Source organism: Globicephala melas, chromosome 19, assembly GCF_963455315.2.
Source record: "Globicephala melas chromosome 19, mGloMel1.2, whole genome shotgun sequence".
Classification (NCBI taxonomy): domain Eukaryota; kingdom Metazoa; phylum Chordata; class Mammalia; order Artiodactyla; family Delphinidae; genus Globicephala; species Globicephala melas.
Genome location: NC_083332.1, coordinates 40,579,036 through 40,601,364, shown reverse-complemented (window position 1 = coordinate 40,601,364; position 22,329 = coordinate 40,579,036).

Here is a 22,329-nt window from a genome sequence, read left to right as displayed (position 1 = left end):
ACATGCCATAGAGCAGCTAAGCCCGTGTGCCACGACTACTGAAGCCAGCACACTCTAGGGCCTGCATGCCACAACAAGAAAGAAGCCACTGCAATGAGAAGCCCACGCACCACAATGAAGAGTAGCCCCCGCTCACCACATCTAGAGAAAGCCCACACACAGCAACGAAGACCCAACTCAACCAACAACAAAAAAAAGAAAAATTAAAAATAATCTTTAAAAGATGATATAACAGGGACTGAATTTACTTTTGACCTGAAACAATCATAAAACAAATAAAATAGTTGAAATAAAAGTTTTTCAAGACATAAGACATCAGACAACAAATGCATCAGGCCTGAGTGTTGGCAAGCAAACAAGAAAGCCCTGCTGTTGGCCGAGCTTATTGCCTTGAGAAACTTTCCAGACAACAGTGCAGGCAGTAAAACCCAGGCAGCACGCAGCTGTCTCTTGAATTGAAGAGGCAGGGCGGAGAATATAGGATTTGGTGATGGGTAAAGTTCACAGGACAGGGGAACTGATGAGAGAGCTACATACAGAGAAAGGTACACATATCTGCAAGGGTCCCCAATGTGTATCAGCACACGCACAAGAGGAGACCACCTGAAACTGGGAAATGACCACCCAGAAAGATAAAAGTTAACAGAGCCTGGCATTTATAGAGGTTTAGAGTAGTGCTTGTTCCCAGCAGCCAAATTGGGTATCTTTATAATTCATTGGGCATTGGCTATAATACACAGGGAAATAGCCTTACACTGAGCATTGACTAGTTCTACATAAGAAATAATAAAAGTAAGACCCAGAAGGACCAAACTGATTCCAAGTTTCTGAACTATTATTAAGCCTAATTCTATGTCAAGAATTAGGCTTAATAATGTATATGGGAATAGAGAAACATCCAGCACTCAACAAAGTAAAATCCATCATGTTTAGTATACAATAAGATTATCAGACATGCAAAAAAAAGAGGAAATCTATAATTAGAAGATAAATTAATTGAAGGAGATCCAGAAGTAACACAAGTATTAGATTTAGCTGGGAAGAGCATGAAGATGGTTATTATAACTGTACTTTATATGAACCCAAAGATAGGTGGAGATATTGAAGATATAAAAAAGATAAATCAAATTTCTACAGATGAAAATTATAATGTCTGAGGAGAAACATACAGTGGCTGGAAGTTATGGAAGATTAGCTATTTCAGACAAGATTGGGTGCATTCAGGGTGGTATGGCCATAGATGAAGATTAGCTATTTCAGAAAAAATCAACAGTGAATTTGAAGACATAGCAATAACAATTATTCTTAAAAAAGAAAACAGAGAAACAGAATTAAAAAATATATATTACTGGTGAGTTTTGAAATAAGTTAAACTAACCTAATATACATGCAGTTATTATTCTGGAAATCGGACAGTATACAGAAAAATGTATTTTAAAAAATAATGGCTGACTAATTTAAAAATTTGATTAAAATTAAAAATGCACAGATCCAAGAAGCTCAATAAACTCCAAGTGTAACACCACGGAAGATCATAGTCAAATTTCTCAAAACCAGTTATAAGAGAAAACCTTAAAATCACAAATTGTGCGCACACACACACACAAAGATAAAACCTAGAATTCTATTCCAGCAAAAATTCCATAAAAATAGAAATACTTTTTCTGACATAAAAGAGCTGAAAGAATTAATCACCAACAGGCTCACATTCTAAGAAACATTATAAACATGTCCTTCAGACAGAAGAAAATTGTACCATTTGGAAATCTACCTCTAGCCAAAGGAACAAAGAACACTGGAAAAGATAACTACATGGGTAAAAATACAGGCTAGTTCCCTTTTATTTAAATCTCTTTAAAACACAATTGACTGTTTAGACAAAAATAATAACATATAGAAGCAAATTACATGACAACAAGAACACTAATTTCAGGAGGGGAGAAATATAAGTATACTACTATAAATTTCTTATGTTAGACATGAAGTGGTATATCACTTGAAGATAGATGTTTGAAAGGTTAGGATGGATGCTATAAACCCAAAAGAAACCACTAAAATAACCAAACAAAGAGTTATAGCTAATAAGCTCCCCAAATGGAGATAGAATGGAATCAGAAAAAAAAAAAATTGCATGAATCCAAAAGAAGGCAGAAAAAGAGGGGAAAAGAAACCCTAAACAGAGGGGGCATATACAAAAAGAAATAATAGGGCTTCCCTGGTGGTGCAGTGGTTGAGAGTCTGCCTGCCAATGCAGGGGACACGGGTTCGAGCCCTGGTCTGGGAAGATCCCACGTGCCACGGAGCAACTGGGCCCGTGAGCCACAAATACTGAGCTCTGTGCGTCTGGAACCTGTGCTCCGCAGCGAGAGAGGCCGCGACGGTGAGAGGCCCGCGCACCGCGATGAAGAGTGGCCCCCGCTTGCCGCAACTAGAGAAAGCCCTCGCACAGAAACGAAGACCCAACACAGCCAAAAATAAATAAATGAATAAAAACAAACAAACAAACAAAAAAAAAAACAAAAAGAAATAATAAATTGATAGATATAAAATTAGTCATATAAATATTTAAATTAAATGCAAACAGTAAATAGCCCATAGGTTAAAAACAAGACCCAACTATATGCTGGGTGCAAGAAATACTCTTTATAAGGACACAAATAGGTTAAAATAAAAGAACAGAAAAAAACATACCGTTCTAACACTAACCAAAGGAAAGGTGGATATTAATGTTAAGTATTATTATATAATATTAAGATCAGTAGATTTCAGAGCAAACGTTATCACAAAGAAGTTCATTTCATAATTATAAAGGAGCCAATTCTTTGCTAAACATTTATACACCTAATAACAGAGCTTCGAAATACATGAATCAAAAATTATAAAGCTATATAGAGAAATAGACAAATCTACAATATAATCAGAGATCCCCATACTGATCTCTCAATACTTGATAGAACAAATAGAAAACCAGTAAGGATATAGAAGATTGGAACAGTATCGGTGACCACCTTCAACTAAGTGACATTTATAGAAGAGTCTTCCCTAAAACGTGAAGTAGTTGTACCCATTAAACTTCAAGGTACAATACTGAATAATGATTGAAAATTCAGGTGAAAAAAGAAAAATTTTGGATTATTTCAGTCTCTCCCTGCATTGATCGTTACATGCTTGTACTCCTGCAGTAAATCTCCTGGTTAACCTTCTTGGACTTTTCCCATTTAAATACTTCTGCATATTTCTCCAAGAAAACTCTTTGGTTTCTGAATTTTCCCTTGATTTATACTGCCAAATGGATTCGTTCTAGAGCCAAACCATGGAAGTTCCTCTCATGTATCCCACCCAAAGGTCTGGCTATATCCCCCATAGACTTCAATGTTAACCTTCTAATCTTACTAGATTATACTTAGTCGATTATTTTCATCCTTCACCCCAACACTTTTCTCCCACTTCTTCTCCATACTCCTCTATCATCTCCATGAAATGTTCAATTCTAGATTAGAGTTTTTGTATATTTATGGTCATTTAATATGATTTATATTGAAGCAAAGATAATCACATTCCCTCCCTCCCCTATGATCAAGAAATGAGAAATCTAATTTTAAGAGAAAAGTGTATGAGCAAATACAGTTCTAATACTTACTAGGTAAAGAAGAACAAAAAATTCCTTTACCCTTTCCTGGAATCCTGGGATGCTGTGAAATGAGCTCAAATTTAATATGTAGAGACCTATCCAGTTGTCATCTGAATCTGTCATATTCAGACATATATCCACACATGTGTATATGTGCATATGTATATATTAGATGAATCCAGTTTCTCTCACATACAAACTATAAGTTCTTAGGTAAGTCATTTAACGTTCCTGACCCTCAGTTTCTACAGCTATGAAATGAGCATAAGAACCCCTGCTATGCTGTTATAGGGTTGTTTTGAGGGTGATAAGGAAAACATAACCTGAAAGAGCTTTAAAAATATATTCAATACTTTATGTGCCCAAGAGACTTTTATTGTGTGTAGAGTTGACTTGGAATGTAAAAGGATAAGTCGTAAAAAAGTTGTAAAACTTAAAAGTTGTAAAACTTAGATATCACATTTGATTATATTTAATCAAAATGTTCACAGTTTGTTAGAGTTTTATATGAGAGTATTGAGTTTTATCTTGACTCTTCCTATTATAGTTTATATTTAACCAAGTAACTTAATTTCTCTGAACCTTAGTTTCAGCATGAATTGAATGTAGGAGGATGCATTCTGCTTAAAGAATATTTGGGAGGATTGAATGAGATAATGTAAGAATTGCATCTGTGAGATAAACATATACAGTCTCCTGTGCTTCATACATAGATACAAAGATAAAGGCATAGAGAATATGGGAAAATGAATTATTTAGTACATTTCTTTGTTCACATCAGAGCCCCTAATTCATTTTGTAATGTAGTGGTTCTTCCTGTTGACCCCAGGGAACATTTGGCAATGTATGAAGACCTTTTTGATTGTCACAACTAGGGGGCAGAAGGATGCTAGTGGCATCTATTGGGTAGTGGTTAGAGATGCTGATAAAAATGATATTATGCACAGGGCAGCCCCCAACAACAAATTATTTGGCCCCAAATGTCAATAGTTCCAAGGCTGCAAAACCCCATTGTAATGAATAAAGACATGCAGGATTCTATTCCTCACATATGTACAGCTTCTGACAAATGAAAAATCTGTCTGTGCTCAGAGAAAAGGAAAGACAAATCAAAAGGATATATTCTGTGATTTTTCTTTCTTTTTGCCTCTTCTTTTTTTGCTTGTATTCTTCCATGGGCATTTCTCTAGTTTTGTCAGTTAGTGGTCAGCAGGGTCTAATAAAACAACCACATCTTGTGGAGAAGTCCTGACTATTGCCATAATAAAACTAGAACATTGTGCCCAGTATGTGACATTATTCTTGATTCATTTTCATCTGTTTTTTTCTTGCAATATATTTAAATTATTTCTTAGAGGCTTTGTGTACGTCTGACTGTATAAACTGTATGCAAGACATAGGCTGATTTGCGCTAGAGATAGACAGTCTTCCAAATCTTGAGTCCTGTTACTAAGACACTAGCAGGATCATAACTTTTAATTATGATTGGCAGGGATCATGTATTTCCTTTTTATGCCAGTTTTATCAAAACATTTTTAAAATGAAGGAGAAAACCTTGCAGATGTATCACAAAGCCTTGTATCCAGACCTAGACTAGTAATAATTTCTCGTTGGGCAAGACAGATATCGATGATGGTCATTGATAACCTCAGATCATAAATCCTGTACACATGACCCTTAAAAAGATTCCTGATCTCTTGTTGTAAGCCAGGGTATTGTTCCTCCCATCAAGAATTCATTCATGTGTGGCAGCACAAATGCACAGAAGTTCAAAGGTACAAAGACAAGTGATAGCATTCATATTTGGGGGCAATAAAAGCCACGAGTGACATGAGCACATGAACTCTCTCTATAGATGAGAGCAGCTGGACAGTCATCCTGGGAAAGTAAACAGCCATCCAGTAGGGAAGGCCATTTATGCCATGTTCTAGTCAAGGAGATCGCTTTGACTCGTTATTTTTAAATACCTTATGGTTGTAGAAGAGTGTAAGGGCATTAAGACAGATTTGCTGTAAAGTGGGCCCTCACTAAGCTGAATTAGTTAATACTTGGGTAATTACTTGAGATGAAACAAATGACTTACCATTGTTCTTAGGGTAAAAGCCAAAATCCTTTACACGATATGCAAAGTTAGCTCTCTTTCAGTGCCTTGAATCTTGTCCTCCACATCTAGCCTTTACTTAAGTTCTTCTTTCAGCCTCAATTTTCATGTAATAAGCCCCGTTCATCCTTTAGGTTGTAGCCTAGACTTCATCTCTTCAGAGACATTCTCCCTGATTGTCTGACTATGACATATATCTCCTTTACGTTACCTACTGTGATTTTAACTTTATATTAATCAGTGTAGTTATTTGGTGAGTCTCCTATAAAATTGTAAATTCGATAATTAAGGCAGCGACTGTGATAACCTTCACTCATCAGTTTATTTCTGGTGTCTTTACATGGTACCTGCTATCTGTTGGGCTCTCAATAAACAATTATGGAATAAAGAAATACATAAATGAATGAATAGATTAGTCTACACACCCTATGTGTTTTCTCAGGCCATTCTAGGTACAGAGGAATAAGATAAAATGTATATACTCTTATGAACTATAACTATACTTTTATCTCACAATCTAATAGGGGACTTAGATATTTAAGCATACAAAGCAAAATAAATATGAAAAATGGTTTAATAATATTATATAAAATTGTTATAAGAACACTGAAGGAGGAACATGTACCGATACATATTTTTTTACCTCCTGGAGGGCAAGATATCAGTTTCCATTGGCTTACCACATTCTATTTATTTTCATTTTGGATGATCTGTCCATTGGTGAAAGTGGGGTGTTCAAGTCCCCTACTATGAATGTGTTACTGTCGATTTCCCCTTTTATGGTTGTCAGTATTTGCCTTATGTATTGAGGTGCACCTATGTTGGGTGCATAAATATTTACAATTGTTATATCTTCCTCTTGGATCGATCCCTTGATCATTATGTAGTGTCCTTCTTTGTCTCTTCTAATAGTCTTTGTTTTAAAGTCTATTTTGTCTGATATGAGAATTGCTACTCCAGCTTTCTTTTGGTTTCCATTTGCATGAAATACCTTTTTCCATCCCCTTACTTTCAGTCTGTATGTGTCTCTAGGTCTGAAGTGGGTCTCTTGTAGACAGCAAATATATGGGTCTTGTTTTTGTATCCATTCAGCCAATCTGTGTCTTTTGGTGGGAGCATTTAGTCCATTTACATTTAAGGTAATTATCGATATGTGTGTTCCCATTCCCATTTTCTTACTTGTTTTGGGTTTGTTATTGTAGGTCTTTTCCTTCTTTTGTGTTTCTTGCCTAGAGAAGTTCCTTTAGCAGTTGTTGTAGAGCTGGCTTGGTGGTGCTGAACTCTCTCAGCTTTTGCTTGTCTCTAAAGGTTTTAATTTCTCCATCAAATCTGAATGAGATCCTTGCTGGGTAGAGTAATCTTGGTTGCAGGTTTTTCTCCTTCAACACTTTCAATATGTCCTGCCACTCCCTTCTGGCTTGCAGAGTTTCTGCTGAGAGATCAGCTGTTAACCTTATGGGGATTCCCTTATGTGTTATTTGTTGTTTTTCCCTTGCTGCTTTTAATATGCTTTCTTTGTATTTAGTTTTTGACAGTTTGATTAATATGTGTCTTGGCGTATTTCTCCTTGTATTTATCTTGTATGGGACTCTCTGTGCTTCCTGGACTTGATTAACTATTTCCTTTCCCATATTAGGGAAGTTTTCAACTATAATCTCTTCAAATATTTTCTCAGTCCCTTTCTTTTTCTCTTCTTCTTCTGGAACCCCTATAATTCGAATGTTGGTACGTTTAATGTTGTCCCAGAGGTCTCTGAGACTGTCCTCAGTTCTTTTCATTCTTTTTTCTTTATTCTGCTCTGCAGTAGTTATTTCCACTATTTTATCTTCCAGGTCACTTATCCGTTCTTCTGCCTCGGTTATTCTGCTATTGATCCCATCTAGAGTACTTTTAATTTCATTTATTGTGTTGTTCATCGTTGCTTGTTTCATCTTTAGTTCTTCTAGGTCCTTGTTAACTGATTCTTGCATTTTGTCCATTCTATTGTCCATTCTATCTCCAAGATTTCGGATCAACCTTACTATCATTATTCTGAATTCTTTTTCAGGTAGACTGCCTATTTCCTCTTCATTTGTTAGGTCTGATGGGTTTTTATCTTGCTCCTTCATCTGCGGTGTGTTTTTCTGTCTTTTCATTTTGCTTATCTTACTGTGTTTAGGGTCTCCTTTTTTGCAGGCTGAAGGTTCGTAGTTCCTGTTGTTTTTTGTGTCTGTCCCCAGTGGCTAAGGTTGGTTCAGTGGGTTGTGTAGGCTTCCTGGTGGAGGGTACTAGTGCCTGTGTTCTGGTGGATGAGGCTAGATCTTGTCTTTCTGGTGGGCAGGTCCACGTCTGGTGGTGTGTTTTGGGGTGTCTGTAGACTTATTATGATTTTGGGCCGCCTCTCTGCTAATGGGTGGGGTTGTGTTCCTGTCTTGCTAGTTGTTTGGCATAGGATGTCCAGCACTGTAGCTTGCTGGTCGTTGAGTGAAGCTGGGTGCTGGCGTTGAGATGGAGATCTCTAGGAAATTTTTGCTGTTTGATATTATGTGCAGCTGGGAGGTCTCTTGTGGATCAGTGTCCTGAAGTTGGCTCTCCCACCTCAGAGGCACAGCACTGACTCCTGGCTGCAGCACCAAGAGCCTTTCATCCACAGGGCTCCTTAATTTGGGATGATTGGTTGTCTATTCAGGTATTCCACAGATGCAGGGTATATCAAGTTGATTGTGGAGCTTTAATCCGCTGCTTCTGATGCTGCTGGGAGAGATTTCCCTTTCTCTTCTTTGTTCTCACAGCTCCCAGGGGCTCAGCTTTGGATTTAGACCCGCCTGTGCGTGTAGGTCGCCGGACGGCGTCTGTTCTTTGCTCAGACAGGACGGGGTTAAAGGAGCCGCTGATTCGGAGGCTCTGGGTCACTCAGGCCCGGGGGTAGTGAGGGGCACGGAGTGTGGGGCGGGCCTGCGGCGGCAGAGGCCGGCGAGAAGTTGCAGCCTGAGGCGCGCCTGTGCGTTCTCCCGGGGGAGTTGTCCCTGGATCCCGGGACCCTGGCAGTGGCGGGCTGCACAGGCTCCCCGGCAGGGCGTGTGGCTAGTGACCTGTGTTCGCACACAGGCCTCCCGGTGGCGGCAGCAGCGGCCCTAGCGTCTCATGTCTGTCTCTGGGCTCCGCACTTTTAGCCGCGGCTCGCGCCCGTCCCTGGAGCTCTCTCAAGCAGCGTTCTTAATCCCCTCTCCTCGTGCACCAGGAAACAAAGAGGGACGTAAAAGTCTCTTGCCTCTTCGGCAGTTCCAGACTTCTCCCCGGACTCTCTCCCGGCCAGCCGCGGTGCACTAACGCCCTGCAGGCTGTGTTCACGCCGCCAACCTCAGTCCTCTCCCGGCGCTCCGACAAAAGCCGGAGCCTCAGCTCCCAGTCCCGCCCGCCCCGGCGGGCGAGCAGACAAGCCTCTCAGCTGGCGAGTTCCGGTCGGCCCGATCCTCTGCGCTGGAATCTGTCCGCTTTGCCCTCCGCACCCCTGTTGCTGTGCTCTCCTCCGCGGCTCCCAAGCTCCCCCACTCCGCCTCCCGAAGCCTCCACCCGCGAAGGGGCTTCCTAGTGTGTGGACACTTTTCCTCCTTCACAGCTCTCTCCCGCTGGTGCAGGACCCGTCCCTATCCTTTTGTCTCTGTTTAGTTTTTTCTTTTGCCCTACCCAGGTACGTGGGGGGTTTCTTGCCTTTTGGGAGGTCTGAGGTCTTCTGCCAGCGTTCAGTAGATGCTCTGTAGGAGTTGTTCCATGCGTAGATGTATTTCTGGTGTATCTGTGGGGAGGAACGTGATCTCCGCGTCTTACTCTTCCGCCATCTTCCCGGAAGTCCCCGGCTTACCACATTCTAATCAAAATATTCTTTCTGTCATTGTTCATTAGCTTAACAAACTTGGTCACACTTAGATCCTTTGTATTTTTTTCTATATATTTGAACCTCTGCCTGTGCAATTCATCTCCATTTGCTCATTCAAGGATCATTTCCTAAGAGACATTTCCTTAACAATCAAGTTTATGGTACTCCTCACTCTTCCCTGGTAGTTTTGACTCTTACCCTGCTCTTACTTTTTCATTGCACTTATCACTATTTTTAAATGTATTGCTTATTTATTTGTTCATTTTCTATTTTTTCTATGCTCTAGAATGTGTCATGAGGGGAGACAATTTTTCTGTGTTTCTCAGCATGTTCTCTCTGACCTCTCAAAGAGGGTCTGGGGCCTAGAAAACGCACAATGTTTTTTGAGTGAATGTATGACTAGGGAAAGGAAGAATACATAACTGGAGAAGACTTTTTAGAATTTCTAAAATCTGAATTTGATCTCACAGAGTGAGAAAAATTCTTAGTCAAAAAATGAGATAAATTTGAGGCAGAAGAAATAGTGTGTGCAGAGTCACTGAGGGAGTCATGGTGTATTTTGGGATTTTTTTTTTTTTTCCTGAAGCATCATCTGTGTCTTTGTCAGGGGCTAGAGACAGGCAGCAAGAGTAGAAAGGTAAGAGCAAGGCAGAGTGTAGAAGGACCTCAAAGTTAGTAAATTCATCTTTTCTTCTCTGAGCAATAAGAAGTCACAGAAGGCATTTAGACTAGTAAATGAAATGATGCATTTTGCATTTTAGGAAGATCAATTCAGCAGTTGGATGGAAATGAAATGGAAGAGATAGTGGCTGCTGGCCAAGAAGCCAGCTAGAAGACTGTTGCCAAAATCCGGGGAGCATTTCTAAAGCATCTCCTATATGACTCTCAGTTTTACTCTCTTTAAAATGTGGACTTGACCATTGTAGTGTTACGACAGGGCTTAAAAACATCTATTCTTCTGCTACTATTTCATTTAAAAAATTTTTTGCACTTGATAGCTTTTATTCTAAGTTTATAAATATAGGGAAATGTAAAGGGAAATAAGAAAGAACAGAGATATTTTCTTAAGCCTGCTGTATTTAACAGGCATGTTGTCAAAGGTTAAACTATATAAATGCATTTATAAATAAAGGGTAAAAAGAGGCCAACATAATACACACAGAAAAACTAAGGCCAGATGATACAGAGGCCAAAAGAAGGTCAGTATTACCATATGAGACTCAATAGATTAAAGGATTGCATATTTAGAAGAAAAACAGTGATACTAAAATTAGAAATACTGGCAGGTATCAGAGTGACAAAGACCATTATGAGGGCGAAAGGGCTGATATGAATGCAAAGTACCAGGGACTCAGCCTGACCCAGCCTCCAGTTCTGACTCTGATCCTTACTAGGAGCCTGACATTGAGTGAGACTATTCCTTCGCTCCCTGAAATTCACTTCTTTTATCTCTCAAAAGAAGACACTGGTCTCAATAGGTTATTAAAAGCAGGGGTCCCCTGCTTCCTAAAATACTTCAAAGTAGTGATGGAGCTATGAAAACTACATTCAGTGTTTTAGAACTCCAAAAGGAATTCTACATTTTCTGATGATAGAGCTACAGCAGTTATCCACAACATCAGAGTTTTTGTTTTTTTTTTAATGTCTGAAAATAGGATTCATTGTAGTCATTTTGTGTTGTTGATGGCTCTCATTAGTGATTATATTTTCTGGGCTCACAAAAATGGAAACATTATTGCTGCACTGAAATTATTTAATTCCCAGACATTTACCAAACTTGGAGCAAAGGGGAAATGTATATAACCAAAGTGATGGCTGGGAGACTAGCTCAGATTTTGGGAGCCAAGTGGTGAATGGAGATTGATCATTCCAGCTCCTTCACTTGTTTCCTCCTTAGAACTTTTTAGGGAAGGAAAACAGTAGTTTTCATTTGCCAGCCTTAAAGAAGCACCTGTCAGATTTCCTCAGCAGAACCATGAAGAGTTAATATTATGAAATGTTACTTTGTGAAAGGGAAAGACACAACTGGGAATCCTGGGTCTGTTTTGTCATCCCTTCTGCTGAAGTTCTCTGTGGATGGTGAGGATCTGTCTCTGAGATTATAGGAACTGTGCATGGATTTTTCATATGCCTTTGGAACTAATTTGTTGACTTTATGCATGAAATAAATTATTCTATTTCTGAAAGTTCTCATTTTCCCCCAGTGATAGAGGGTTCATGCTTTCTCATCCTAGTTATTTGGCAAGAAAGCCTACTTTCTTTTTATAGAAAATAATATAGAGCATGTAGAAATGTTGGCCTTTGTGGAAACAAACTTTCCAAGTTTGTCTAGGGCATTACAGGACACAATTCTAGGAGCAAATATGACCTGAGAAACTGGCAAAGTGTGGAGGGATATTAATTGGCATCAGAACAAGCTCTGAAGCCCTCCAAGGGGTGGCCTAGTGTTACACATGTATGATCAACACATATTGGACTTTGCTGGAACAGTCCTGGTTTATGAGTTTTTACCCCCAAGTCTAATTATTAATAGGACCCTTTTTCACTGTCAGAAATGGCCCACTTTGGATGTGGGTAAATAATATGAGTAAATAATGTAAATAATATGAGTAAATAATACTCATGTTATTTAAACAGAACTGGGTGCAGAACCCAGGAGATTTCAGAAGTTTCTTACAGCTTCTGCTCCATGTCTTAGGGGTATACCCAGCTGGGGCGTGTCTCCTTAATTTGTGACTTTGGGCATGGTGCTTAACTCTACTTCTCTCTTTCACCCTCTTCTGAACAACTTGGGAATTGGATTTTAGTTACCCTGTCTGGACTTGTAAATTATACCTTGTAAAGGAGAAACCCAAGAAATTGAATGCTGCCTACATTTGGTGTGCCCTGATTAAATAAGGTGTCATCAGGTCCTCAAGAACTTCTTCCTTATCTTAAGAAAAGTAACATTGCCAGTTTTAGTAGGGCATTGCCTGCATGGAGCAACTGTGATTTACAGTAACTGCAAAACCTTTTAATGAAAAGCAGGAGAAATCATTGATGATGACTGAGGGAGAATACAAAGTCATATCAATGAACTTCAGTATTTATAAACATCAAGGCCTAAATAGGGAATTCCCTGGCGGTTCAGTGGTTAGGGCTCCATGCTTCCACTGCAGGGGGCATGGGTTGGATCCCTGGTCGGGGAACTAAGATCCCACATGCCACATGGTGTGGCCAAAAAATAATAATAATAATAAACATTAAAAATATTTTTTTTAAATCCAGGCCTAAATAAATAGATGTAATAAAAATAAATAAGTAAAATGGAAGACACAAAGAAAAAAATAACCTATCCTTTATCTGGAACCGAATCTCAATGTTCACCATCAAAAATGTTACATGTGCTGTGTTTCCTTACTTACCTCAAATAGAAGTCAGGTGTACCCACTATTTCTCTTCCCACATTTTAATTTGTGCTATATACTGTTATCTAAAAAATTCAAAATCTCAGGGACCATTTATAATTCTGTTTAAAGTCCCAGAAACCAGTGATATAAATTTGTTGGAGACATGGATTAACAGGGTGGCAGAAAATGTACAAACTTACAGACTCAGGCAAGGAGATTTTTTTGGAAGTGAGCACTAGAAACACAGCTTGTTTCAAAAGCAGTATATTTGGGGGTGGTTCTCATTCTTCTCTTAGTGTCACCTACGCAATTTGTGAAAATCAGTTGGCTGGCATGTACCCTATGCTTATTGACCCAACTGGTAGAGACAGGGCTGAGGTGTTTCCTGCAATCCCTAGGTTTCAGTGCCCACTTACAGACTCTGCAGTATATGTTGATTCTCTTTTCATCCTCCTTCTGATGCCCTCCCCACAGGTAAGTAGCAAGGGAAAACCTGATGGAATTACTTCTCAGGGAAGAATTTTGTTGTTTTATTCCCAGAGCCCTGAGTCAAACACACAGACACATACAGACACACACACACACACACACACACACACACACACACACACACACATTTTTGTTTGCTCTTCACTGAAGTTTTAACCCTTAAAGTGTCTCAATGTTAATACTTGACCTTGTCTGGTCCGTCGTTTTGTCCATTTCTCCCTTGAGGCTCCTTGGATCAGAATTGACTAATGCCCGCAGGATAGCTAAAGTATCAAAGGCAGCATGGCACTGTGGTTTTCAGCTTCTGCTGAAAGTTTGGCCCTTGGGGATTTCCCTTAATTTCTAGTAAATTCAACAAAGCAATTCAGTGCATTTTTGTTGTTTTTCCAATATTTTAAGAATGCTGGAGTGGTTAGTTTTTCAGGAATCTAGTCTATCATATGACTGAAAATGAAGTCAAATTATTCTACTAACAAACACCATAATATAATATATGTGTTTTAATCCTAAAAAGGCATTACCACATACAGAACTTCTTACAAAGTGAGTTTCCTGGAAAAATTCATTACTCTTTTGAATCAGTGGAAGTCTTTCCTGGTGAGTGCTGCCATCCCCGGGCATGCAGTTTTCAGTTCTTCATCATGAACTGCAAGGTCTTAACAGAATACGGAAAGCTTGCCCAATGCAGCTCTGGTTCTCACGACTGCTTCACTCTCACCAGGACTTGCCTCATCCCCTGGTAATAAAGTAAGACTAATAGTTCCCACTTCTGACATTTATGCCGTATTTTTCCCATTATCTCGAAAACTGTTCTTTACTTCATTACCTTGTTATTCTTCTTCATGTATGACAACTGAATTCAGGTGACACATATTCTACAAAGACTTCTTGAATCCCTAAAACTAACTTAAATGTCCATCTTTCATCTTAGGCAAATGGTGCTTTTTAGCAATTGGCATAAAATTATACACAGTGAAAAGCAAATCTCTTATCCCAAATTCCTTAATCTGTATTCCATATACAATCTTTCAATAGCTTCCTGTAAACCCAAGAGAAATAATCTAAGCAAATACATTTAAGTGATTATCCTTTAATTTGTTAATCAAACTAAACTGTGTAAATTCTTCTTTATTCCTATTTTGTACTTCCTAGTTGTACATATTGGATATTGTTCTCTATCACATGGTGCTTTATAAACCAATTATCATAATTCTCACAATGCATTTAAGTTATTGGCTTAAACATTTGTTTTGTAATTGTTTCCTGCCTTTAAAGACAGGGGGTAGCTTGCTCATCTGTGTAGCTGGATATCAACAAGGTTGGCAGGCATGAAGACATTCAGGATATATTTGTTGAACAAATGAAAGTGAATTTAGTTTCTACGCCTTAATGTGTTTTTATTTCACCGGGTAATGTTCATACTGTATCAACATTGCTCAGGAAATTCCAATAACTATTATGTTAATGTTTCAGCTTTATAGGGACAATGCTATTCACCTTAAATTGTAAAAAAAAAATTATTGTACTCAATGTGGCTTTAAAAAAGGAGACAGATTAGGAATTTGAAGTACCTTGAACACTGGCTCATTTAAGGAGAGAAACAATTCAGAAAGCCATCACTAATATCCTCCTGCACAAGCATCGCGTGCATGGAATCAGCTTTGCCCTTTTGAAAATTTCTAGCTGACCTTTAGAGAAAGCTGAGCTTCTGAGCTCAGCAGTAATCACACAGTGTCACTAGTACTATTACCAATTTTGAACAAAGGAAAACTCATGAAACATTTAAAAAGATGTCCTTGGTTACTTAATTTTTATGTTTTAAGCTCATTAATAGAAATGGGCTTTTAAAAACAGTAAATATTTAAATGCAGATCTCATCTGTGTGTGTGTGTGTGTGTGTGTGTGCACGTGCATTTTTGGAAGTCATAATCTGCTACTTACTAGTTGTACAGTTTGATCAATTTACGTTATTCTTTTCCCCATTTCTTCACCTGTAAAATTGTTATAGTCATAGTGAGGCACATAGCACAGTATCTTTGCAAGGACTGAAAACTGAAAAAAGCACAAAAGTTATGGAGCACACACGCTGACGGTGTGTGTGTGAAAAACTTGGCTGTTAATTGGGGGTTGGCAGTTCTAGTTCTGGCTTTGCTACTAACTTCCTTTTGATCATTCTCCCCTTGTGATCTAATGAGAAGTGTGGACTGGATGCTCAGAGAGTCCCTTTCCATTCTTCAAGTAGAACACCATCATTTACACTTCATCTGTATCCTCCCAGGGGCATAGCTTCTCACTCAACTTCATTTTAAGTTTACAACACATTCCTTTTCCATGTCATGCACAGTTTTCAAGAACTTATCAAAGGATTAACTCTTCCAAAATTAGGAAATATACTGAGGAAAAATAAATACAAGGGGATTGTCTGATGAGAAAACCAATGTTGAAGAGAACGGAGGAGGAATTCCAAGATGGCAGCTGCACAGTAGGTCTGGGAAGCAACCAGTATTGGCTGAGGCAGGGGACCGTGGGCATCTAGATGGAGATCTTCAGGGAAAACAAAAAAGAAAACAAAAAAAAAAAAAACATGAATAAATTGTCTGCCTTCTTGGCTGTTTAATGAATTGTATTGAAAGGCATTTTTAAAGAGCCCTGGGAAAATGTGGAAACACTTGGATTTTTACAGAAAAATAGTTTTAAAAATGAGACAGTTATTAATAATCAAAACAAAAACAGTGGTTCAAAACAGACAATTAGGTCAATATATTTCTTGGCTCAGTAATGAATACTTTTTATATAGATATAGCAATAACAGTGAAATATGTATCTGAAAATTGAGACATAATTTATATGGTAGAAGGGAGAAAGGGCAGAAGTGTGAAAGAACTCAATCCACATCTAAAATAAGAGGAAAACAAATCTGACTAGTTGGAAAATAACAGGGTGCACGTATTATTTAGATGTATGGAGGTAAATACCAATATAAAAAGCTAAATGAACCAAAAAGTAAAAATTTGTTGGGCGGGAGAGTTGCTTCTGGTAGCAGGATAAGGATAAAAGAAGGAAACTATTGGACTACATTTCCCTACTGCTTTTAAACCAGATACATGATCTCTTTTTTTTTTTTTTTCTTTTAAGCATCATCAATAAGGCTGTAGAATAACAGATACAAGGGAACTTGTTAACTGTGGTATATGTTGAATGAGATATCAATCTCACTAAACACTGACAGTACTAAATATATTCTTTCACCTGTTTCCTACAGACACGTTGTATGGTAAAATTTATTATCAACTAATATTATAAAGGAAAAGAGTAAGGTTTAAGGAAATCATGATCTCAACAAATAGTAGTAAAAATAATCATATTTGAGTCTTTTGATTTTAAATGACATTTAATTGCCTTTGCAGAGCACTACCACTTTGACATTGACTGAAAACTTCTACTCCTAGTTAACTGAGCAAGATACAAGAACTTTGGAGTTGCTCGTGACCCCTTCTACTCCTATTTCCAGATAAATAGAACCGCTTCAGATACAGTGTCTTGCGCCCGTCCAAGGGGAAGTATGATGTCAGGGATGCAAGTCCTAGGAGCCTCTTGCTATCGTACATTATGGCAATAGCTTTGCAGTTCAAAAGGTTAAAAAAAAAAGCCACAAGGAAAACACAAGAGTGTTATCATATTACAGTGATTTCCATTGCAGCAGAATTTTATTTGTTGTCCCTGGGAAAAAAATACAAATAATTAAAAATAATGTGCACAAAACTGACCTGACCAGTAATGAGATAATAATTTTTCTGTGTGTTTAGACGTTGAGTTTGCAATTTTATCCTCCAATGCTTCTGAGTGTTATACATTTATCGATTGCTGATAACAGTTGCCATTAACAAAATGATATTCCATAGACCAAACCTTAGCACTTCCGGCAAAAGAGGGAATTTCACCGTTATAAAGAACTACATATGCTTCCATGTTCTTAGTACTCTGTTTCTGTACAAACATTTCAAATAGGATGGAATCATAGGGGCACTTTCTGTCTTTAAACTGTCTGGTACCTGGTATCTTTAAGTTCTAAGGATAACTAGTAGTAGAAGTAGTGGTATTACTAGTGATAATAATGCAAGTGGAAAATGTTAGATAATTATAATTGTTGCAATATTGTTTCTTCCCTGGAACACCTGTTTATATTCAAGGACAACATAGTTTGTGCATGACTAGTACTTACTAATGCATACTTTGTTATCTTCTGAATTCCACCATTGATTTATCCATCCAGGCATGGATGGATGCATGCATCTGTTCAGATGTTCAACAAATATTTACCAGGTACCCACCACATGCCTGACCTGGTTCAATGCCCAGTGGACACAGAGATGACAAGCACAGTTCATGACCTTTATAGTAGGAGATGGAACACAAGAACATAGTTTCAATATGAAATGGCAGATGGGGTAATTGAAGTAGCAAGGCCCCAGCTTGAGTCCAGGGTAAACTCATCTCAGTCTGGTACATGAGGATCCCCTGTATAGTTGGTTCTGCTGGGTATTTCTCTCCACAGGAAGGGAGAGAGCTAAGGCTAAGACTCAAGGAAATACACCTGGGTCCAAGGGAAGGGCTGATTCTAAACATGTCTGCATGTTGCCTCTCTGTCCTCCAGCCCAAATCCCTCCAATTCTTCCTGACCTGGGGAGAGGCTCTAGAAGAATGATTAAGAATTATAGTCTCTCTCTCCTCTCTCATATATCATCTCCATGAATCTGATGTTGAGTAGCTGGGAGAGTCAAGAAGCAGAAATCAGACAATGATCAAAGCCCAGTTTCACTCAATGTTCTCCATATGGAAGAACATCCTAGATGGATGTTGCATTAAAAAAACATTATCCTTATGATATGCCCTAATATGATACTCTGAAATGACCTTAAATAAATCTTACCTGCCCTCTGAGCTGTAGGTAGAGGGAATGTGAAACAACATCAATGGAGACTCTTTTTTTTGGCCTCAGTGCCTTATTCTTTAAATAAGAATAACAGATTTTTTGGCTCACCTTGTCCCAAAAATTTAGAGCAATTTTTTCTTACATTTAGCATATTGTCTTACTGAACTCATTTTGACATTGGGAGGGGAATTAGGAATATATAATATATTTAAGTCAAAGCAAATCCTTTGTTCTTTGTTTCAACAGCTGTTAGGAGACAAGGATTTTACAAAAGAAGAATTAAAAGGATAAATTAGAGATGAAAATACAATTTCAGATGTTGTCTATATTTCTAAGTTAAATACATTTCAAAGCATCTTCAAAAATTGATGACATGAAGCTACTATTTTATTCTCCCTGGACAGAGAGAAAAGATGTTTATCTTATACAGATCTTTGCCTTACTGAACATGGTTATTTTTTGTTTCTTTGTTTGTTTTTTTCTTAACAAAATGTCATTTCATTGGTTTAATAGCTGAACAAATGGCACTTTCAACCTTGCATAATTTGTTCTAAGTATCTGTCAGTTCCTAGGATTAATGCCAGATGGACACTGGGAACATTCTAAGAATTCACTGCTAAAATAGAGGGTCCAAATACACACCTGGTCACAAGTGATGAGAGTGTGATGGATAACAGAGGCATTTATTCAATAAGAGGATATACAGATGGCTTTGCAAGATTCAGTTTGACCTCTCTTTTTTTTTTAATGAAGTATAACTGCTTTACAATATTGTGTTAGTTTATACGGTACAGCAAAGTGAATCAGCTATATGTATACATATATCCCATCTTTTTTGATTTCCTTCTCATTTAGGTCACCAGAGAGCATTGAGTAGAGTTCCCTGTTCTATACAGTAGGTTCTCATTAGTTATCTATTTTATACATAGTATCAACAGAGGTTGACCTCTTAAAATACAATGCAACAAAACAAGGGCCAGAAGGCTTCTTTACATCTTCTTTTAAATCACTATATACTCATTTCACTAAGAATTTACCAGGTATAGGGCACTGTGCTAAGCATAGTCCTATCGACAAGGTTCAATGCTTATACCCATTTTAAGGATGAGGAAATAGACTCCAAGAGGTTAAATAACATAGCTAATTCACATGTTAAAAAGTGACAGAAGTGAAATGTTAATCCAGAGCTCTCCAACTTTAAACCTGTGTATACTCTACCACATTTTGGAGGATTATTAAATCTTATAATTTGGGGAGTGAAAAGGAAAACCAATCTCACCCAACCATGTGTTCATAGTTATTTGCTTACAAAATTTATAACAAAACAAGCACATCTTGATTGGTTTCAAAATGTTTTCTCTCTCAATATATTAGGAACATATTGTGGACAGTTTCTGTGTTATCTACTTTGTCCCCCTCTGTTGCCTTATGTTACTGGAACATAGTAAATGCATAGTAATTATTTGATGCATGAATTTAACATCAACTGTAAAGCTGCACTCTCTTCCATGTGACCGCCTACATGGTTGGAGCTTTTTAGATCCTGGAAGCCAATCATGGAAGAGAGAATCAAAAAGTGTTGATTTTGGGGCTTCCTTGGTGGTGCAGTGGTTAAGAGTCCGCCTGCCGATGCAGGGGTCATGGGTCCGTGCCCCGTGCCGGGAAGATCCCACATGCCACGGAGCAGCTAGGCCTGTGAGCCATGGCCGCTGAGCCTACGCATCCGGAGCCTGTGCTCCACAACGGGAGAGGCCACAACAGTGAGAGGCCCATGTACCGCAAAAAAAAAGTGTCGATTTTGTTAGGAATTGGGTGCTAAGATGTAAACTGACTGCCATGTGGCTGACAGTGTCTTGGTACACCAGCCGGATGCCACGCCTGAGCCTCTGAGGTGGGAGCAGAGTTCAGGACATTGGACCACCAGAGGCCTCCTGGCCCCATGTAATATCAATCAGCAAGAGCTCCCCCAGAGATCTCCATCTCAACGCTAAGACCCAGCTCCACTCAACAACCAGACAGCTCCAGTGCTGGACACCCCATGCCAAAAAACAAGCAAGACAGGAAAACAACCCCACCCATTGGCAGAGAGGCTGCCTAAAATCATAATAAGTTCCAGACACCCCAAAATACACCACCGGACATGGTCCTGCCCACCAGAAAGACAAGATCCAGCCTCATCCACTGGAATACAGGCACCAGTCCCCTCCACCAGGAAGCTTACACAACCACTGAACCAACCTTACGTACTGGGAGCAGACACCATAAACAACGGGAACTACGAACCTGCAGCTTGCGAAAAGGAGACCCCAAACACAGTAAGTTAAGCAAAATGAGAAGACAAAGAAACACACAGCAGTTGAAGGAGCAAAGTAAAAACCCAGCAGAACAAACAAACAAAGAGGAAATAGGCAGTCTACCTGAAAAAGAATTCAGAGTAATGATAGTAAAGATGATCCAAAATCTTGGAAATAGAATGGAGAAAATACAAGAAACGTTTAACAAGGACCTAGAACTAAGGAGCAAAGAAACAATGATGAACAACACAATAAATGAAATTTAAAATTCTCTAGAAGGAATCAATAGCAGAATAATTGAGGCAGAAGAACAGATAAGTGACCTGGAAGATAAAATAGTGGAAATAACTACCACAGAGCAGAATAAAGAAAAAGAAAAAGAAGGAAAAGAAATAAGGACAGTCTCAGAGACCTCTGGGACAACAGTAAACGCACCAACATTCAAATTATAGGGTTCCCAGAAGAAGAATAGAAAAAGACAGGGAGTGAGGAAATATTTGAAGAGATCATAGTTGAAAACTTCCCTAATATGGGAAAGGAAATAGTTAATCAAGTCCAGGAAGCACAAAGAGTCCCATACAGTATAAATCCAAGGAGAAACATGCCAAGACACATATTAATCAAACTATCAAAAATTAAATACAAAGAAAAAATGTTAAAAGCAGCAAGGGAAAAACAACAAATAACATACAAGGGAATCCCCATAAGTTTAACAGCTGATCTTTCAGCAGAAGCTCTGCAAGCCAGAAGGGAGTGGCAGGGCATATTTAAATTGATGAAAGGGGAAAACCTACAACCAAGATTTCTCTACCCAGCAAGGATTTCATTCAGATTCGACAGAGAAATTAAAACCTATACAGACAAGCAAAGGCTAAGAGAATTCAGCACCACCAAACCAGCTTTACAAAAAATGTTAAAGGAACTTCTCTAGGCAGGAAACACAACAGAAGGAAAAGACCTACAGTAACAAACCCAAAACAATTAAGAAAATGGTAATAGTAACATACATATCAATAACTACCTTAAATGTAAATTGATTAAATGCTGCAACCAAAAGACATAGACTGGCTGAATGGATACAAAAACAAGATCCGTATATATGCTGTCTACAAGAGACCCACTTCAGACCTAGGGACACATAAAGACTGAAAGTGAGGGGATGGGAAAAGATATTCTATGCAAATGGATATCAAAAGAAAGCAGGAGTAGCAATTCTCATAACAGACACAATAGACTTTAAAATAAAGACTATTACCAGAGACAAAGAAGGACACTACATAATGATGAAAGGACCAATCCAAGAAGAAAATATAACAACTGTAAATATTTACGCACCCAACATTGGAGCACCTCAATACATAAGGCAAATGCTAATAGCCATAAAAGGGGAAATCAACAGTAACACAATAATAGTAGGGGACTTTAACACCCCACTTTCACCAATAGACAGAATTCATCCAAAATTCATTTCATCCAAAATGAAAATAAATAAGGAAATACAGGCTTTAAATAACACATTAAACACGATGGACTTAATTGATACTTATAGGACATTCCATCCATAAACAACAGAATACACATTCTTCTCAAGTGCCCATGTAACATTCTCCAGGATAGATCATATCTTGGGTCACAA